Raw genomic sequence first — 5,955 nt, forward strand, 5'->3', positions numbered from 1 at the left:
TGTTTCTAGCGCTCTGGATGACAAGCTGTGGACCTTGAGTCGTATGCTGAGTTGCACCCTCTTCACTCTAATGGCGAGTTATAAACTGAAATAAATTTATAGAACGCAATGATTGTAATTTGCAATGAAAGTTTTAAGCGAAAGTTGTCTTTGTTTTTTTAAAGTAATTCAATATCTTGATGAGCTTCCCATGGAATCACTTCACGGAATTTTATAAATATGAAAATGAAAGGCCAAAGTCATTCCCCTACATAAAACTTCAATTTAAAATCAATGAATGCCTATAATTAAACTCGTTTACGGTTGTAATTGAAATCATTGAAGCGTGTGCTTTTCTATACAGCAGTCATATTATTATACACACCAATACAACTACCACCGTCTTTCCAGAGGATAACTTATATGGAATTTTCCATAAGGCTCAAAATCACTTGTCACGGGAAAAGGACGGCAGATGAACGGGTAGAGTGGGGGGGGAGGGGTGAGGGTGGTTGTGGTACACACAATAGCTTTTCCTGTGCGCAAGATATACGGTACGAAAAGTCCATTGAGTAAAAGGCAATTATGGGCCCTATTGTTGTATGTCGGTTCTTGTATAACTGTCATCACAACACCGGAGCGAGCTGTTGGATCATCGCGGCGCGAGCAACGATAGGGGAGGTGCAGTTTGCCGTTGGCTGCCGCACCGAGTGGACGTGTTGCTGCAGTTCCACCAGACAGACCGCCGCTGCTGTTGGTTGCTGCTCCCGCTAGGTGCTGGCGAGGTGGATGCATTCGAGTGTGTGTGTAACGTGACACGTGGTGTGACGGGTATTGCATGTGTGGTCTGTTGTGTTTGTGCAGGTTGAAATGTGCGAGCTTTATATGCGAGTTTTACATTAGCTTATCATTCGTTTAAACCAGAAGACAAACGTGGATAACCAAAGGTCAGTAACAACATGGTAACTTTGTATATTTAATTAATCCGTAAACTGCTCATTAGTGAAATGTGTTTCTGTACAGTTTCACTACTATTTGGTAATCTTTTACATATTGTGGACTTCGTCATTTATATTCAGTTGTGTCTGTAACATTAAGATGCACCGTTAAGAAATCGCCATCAGAAATTCTGACGGTGTAAAATGCCGTCCATTCACAGTGAGCTTTAGATTTTATTCTTTGGGTTATGGTCTTCTATATTATGACACCGTGTAGTCTAGTAGGTGGATCATAATCCTCTTCTTCACCGCCATGGAAGCCGCCAAATCTTGTGTAGATTTGTGTTCTCCTTAAAGTTAAAATTTTGTTATAAAACTTCATTACTTGGCACCTAATAATTTCAGCAGAATATACTCAGTGATGCAACAATACAAAACTTCTTAATGTACAAAGTCATTACTTGACAGTTTTTGGTTGCTTAGTTTATATAACTGTTTTTTTTTTGTACGTGGTTATTTGTATCAGGGTCGTTCTGAACGGTGTGCTAGTTGGTACGTACAGGTTGCCTACTTAGAAGAAAGCAATAGATACCCATTGCGAAAGTAGCTGACCGGCATTGATGCATTTGACTGTAGATGCAACCAAGCTGACACAACACTCGCGCGTGAGTCATGTCTGTGTTTTGAAACTTAAAAGAGACCAATTGACATGTCAAACGCTTTCGCAGTCCACTGTATAGACCTACGAGGCCCCTACTTGCGTAGGAAATCGAAACACGGAGGAGCTCGGATATTCATCCTTGCCTCCCGAGTGTTCAGGATTTTCAGAACCCACTGTCACTTCAGCAATTGGTTAGGCCGAATTTGTTTTTAAATTTCTTTGTCGACGATCAGTTTTAATAGTCCAGTACTCATGTTCTTCTAGAACTAAAAGCAACACACGTCATGGAGACGAAAGTAAAAGCTTCGAAACAAATTTCTTATAAATGGAGTAACAACCGTTAGCTGCTAGTAACCATCTCCTCCGTCAATCCGCATGTGATGGCGCCTCTGAGGTGTCGCAGTTTCGGTGTTGCTATTAATAAAACTTACGGAGGAAAGCACGTTTGAATTCAAATTAGTGTGGACAGCCTATGAACTGTGAATGAATTTATTATAGTAACACGAAGCCAAGGTAATTTTGTACTAAACTGGCTACTGGAATGAACAAAATATTTGGGGAACAATTACAGTTAGAATATTTATTCTGATTTTAAGTTTATCAGAATTATTTCAAACTAATCTAGAAAAACGCCGATTTCATGAACTATTCTATTTGTACGAATTCACTCTGTGTGACCAGACACTATTGTGGAATCATGCGTCAAACCGTGGGTTGGACTTCGTGGACCACACAAATTCCATTAAGAAGAAAGCCTGATTTGTGATAAGTCACGGAGTATTTTCAGGCTGCTTGGCCCAGTATTCTGTTTCTCTCTTCCTTGAATTTCCTGGAATGTGAATCCAATCTGTTTGCTTTTTCACCACAGATACACAGATGTCCCTTACGTCAGTATCTGAGGATCCCAATATGGAAGATCTTGCTGATCATGTCTATACGCAGTGCAAGCTCTTAATGCAGTATGCCTTCGGTATAAAGGCCCGGATATAATGGATTTCGTACATAACGAACAAAAACCTGGCACTTTGAAATTGTGAATGTTTAAAGATATTGAGGTACTAAGGAGGTTTCGTAGTTATAAAACTATTTAGAAGAAACAAGAGCCCCAATGTAAAGACCTTTACATAATCACATTGCGTGTTTCTATATTTATATCGTCTTTTGGCTGTGTAGCCTATGATATACTTTCGTGAATACCCATTCATCCTGTTATAACGGACAACGCCGATAAAGGACGCTCTGCCCCCCCCCAAATAGTAGTCCGTTATAACGAGGATTTACTCTATTTAGAAGCGCTGTAACCGCAATACTGCGAATGAATGCAAGTCTGTACTTTCGTCAAAATGAATTACTTTTAGTTTCGTGCTTGAAAATAGGAACAGAGGACTTTTTTCATCGTACATACTGCAGTATAGCATTTAGTGAAATGGTATTTCCCTTATCTAAAAAGTAGCATTGCAAAATAAATAACTTTCTACTAATTCCAACAGTTTTGTAACTTGGGCAGTTTACTCGTAACGTAATAGAATGGACTTGCCTTCTTCATTTGCAGTTTTATCAATATGCATACTCGTTACTGATTCTGGAACACCTGAACTGCCCCATAAGTGATAGCTTTGCATATAAAATTGTGTTGACCGTTTTAAATATGAACCAATATTTTAGCAGGTCTGCATTCAATATGTACGCTACGAAATATATCTTGAATAAACATGTGTGAATAATATAACCATCGCGTTAATTCGAGGCGCACACTACTCAAACATACGTACCACTCGTGAATGTAATCGTGTAGTTTGTGTTTCACGAAAGATCTGTTACAGAAAAAAGCGTATGTGCAATCAGGGTAGAATTTGGACCCATGTACCGCGTAAGTTAAAGCGATTATTGGCCCATTTTCTGTAGCTGCATTATTAAGTAACATGTTACATCCAAGCTTTAAGGAATGTTTTTGTGTCAATTTATTCACAACTCACCCTGGGTCTGCATAAACCCACATGTATGTGACACTGTAAAATGAAGCCCTGGGAACAAGTTATGCCGTCAAGCACATACAAACATATATTTGCTTCTGTTATCGCTCTTTCCTGTTCCTCCCGCTTTGGAGCATAGGGCATTCGTGACATACTTTGTTTCACTTCAGTTTCTTAATCCTAATACAGTCGATTGGACTCCTCGAACGGGGGATCAGCCCATCGCAATGTCGCTACCTACGACACAAACATAGAATAGACGCAGACAAATATCTATGCTTGGAGTGGGATTCGAACCCATGATCGCAGTGTCCAAGCTGGCGAAGACGGTTCATGCCCTAGACCGCGCGGCCACTGTGATCGGCTTTACTTGGATTAGTTTTTTTACAATAATCGTCATTATCAGCATCATCGTCACCATGAACCGTACAGGATTAGGCTTAGTTACCTGTTCCTAACCTCTGTGTATATAAGTGGTTCCTTAATCTCTTCTTTGGGCGTCTAGGATCTTGTTGTGTTCCAGTGTTTCCTTCAGTGTCCTGTTTGAACACATTCTAAGCCTGTGTTGAATCCACTTCTGTCAGTAGTCTCCAGTTTCATAGATATTAGAAACAAAATAATTTAGCATGCACTCCATATATTCGTAAGCCGATCAACATCTCCATTCCAGAATAACATTTTCGATTTATTTAGCCTCATGCTAAAATATACGTATTAAAATTATGATTTTTCGCAGCTTCTTGATTCCCCTTAGTCCACAGAGGCCTACATATATTCTATGTCATGACTCATGAGTCATTTTCGAATTAGTTAATTATATAGTGTTCAATGAAATACAATATCCTTAGAAAAAAGTTCTGAAGATAGTCTTTTTAATTTTTATATCTTTAGAGTTTTGGAAAGTCGAAAAGAGACGATTATGTTTAAAGTGAACAGCAAGCTCCAACAAATAATACAAATTTAAATATGCTCATAGCGTCATAATTCAATAGTAAAGCTAACTTTCATTCGTTAGGTTTTTTGTCCTGGTATTAACTACTGAAACATCTTAAGTGATCATAGCCTTACTTAAAGGCTTAAACTGGTCCCAGATTCTGACTCGTTTCATGTTCATACACTCTCAGTTTCACCTGTATTCACATAAAGTGATAGAACTATTTATTTATAGGCGTGTGGGAAATAGATCTAGACTTTCCATACTTTGATATCCGTCAAAAATAGAAACCTGTACCCTTATGGTATATACACCTTCTCCAGATGCGTTCACGAAAAGCAGTGTCAAATAAAGCAATAATTATACTGGACCCGTACGAGGCCAAGTTAAATTCACTAAATGTTGGTGTAGATCCCTGTATTCAATTTTATCGCAATCCGTTTATTAGTTTCTGAGATCAGACATGAGGACAGGCAGACGCACCACAGCATTATGCGTTTTTATGCACTGCATGCGAGGAACACTCGATGGACATGATAAACGAACATGAAACTGAGATCGGGAGAACATCAAACCTCATGACGCGATCTGCGGACCTTTGTATACAAGGTCACGGTGACTTGGGTTGTGGAGGTCTTGCTGTTTATGATGCTATCTCTTAGTGAGCGTTCAGTTTCCATTTGTCACCTCCCCTCACCACAAGCACATTGTTAACGTCGAGTGGGCTTGACAAATCACTCCTCTAGCAGACAGCCAGGCTTCCATCCCCCTTACATTAGCCCGCACCCTGACCCACAAGCCGGTTCAGTATCACAAGAACACGCACCTCTCTGTCGTTTACAAAGCTCACGTGTCTCCCTAATAGCTTCCCTCCTACTAGCACGGCCGGTGGCACCCGCCGAAGTGTGCCAAATCTCGTAATGCTCTTTTAGTGTCCGGGACACACACTGAAGTTTGGGGGGTGAGGAGTCCATGCAAGCAAGCCGAAGTGTTTTTTTGTGAAGACTTATGTTCGTGTATTCTTATGTACGGAATTATAGGCCTATTCTTAATGGATACAGCTACTTAATACCGTTTTGGAAAGGCATGAGCAAACTCAAGTGATATCCTAATGTCATTAAGCCATAATGGAAAATGCCGTCTGACTGTACTCACAATGTGAGATTTGTAAATCATATATACCGTTTGGAAACAACATCAAATTCAAGCTAGAAGCTATATCTTAAGGTATCACGGAATAAGCCATATTATTATATTCATAATGTGATATTTGTAAGGCACATGCAGGTATACCGTTTAGGAGCGACACTTAACAAATTAACCAAGCATCATATCGTAAAGAAGTATGGAGGAGTGGATGTATAGGTCTTAGCTTTCGTAACTTCAGCACCAGATGGAGGTGACTGATCAGCTTTGCGCCTCTACCGCTTTATCCCCCGGGGAATGAGCCCCCCCCCCCCCCCCCCCCCG

The 5,955-nt window shown here is 40.2% G+C and overlaps 1 protein-coding gene across 2 annotated transcripts in view; it reads left to right on the forward strand.

Moving 5' to 3' along the window:
• The first annotated feature begins 678 nt into the window (after positions 1-678).
• The window catches only part of LOC111862317, a 364,800-nt gene continuing 359,523 nt past the window's right edge, over positions 679-5,955 (forward strand). For both annotated transcript variants that reach the window (XR_002842404.2, XR_002842403.2), the window contains exon 1: positions 679-926. The gene's annotated coding sequence lies outside the window, so the exon portion shown is untranslated. The remainder of the gene's footprint in view (positions 927-5,955) is intronic.

The sequence above is a fragment of the Cryptotermes secundus genome, unplaced genomic scaffold (genome assembly GCF_002891405.2).
Source record: "Cryptotermes secundus unplaced genomic scaffold, Csec_1.0 scaffold319, whole genome shotgun sequence".
NCBI lineage: Eukaryota > Metazoa > Arthropoda > Insecta > Blattodea > Kalotermitidae > Cryptotermes > Cryptotermes secundus.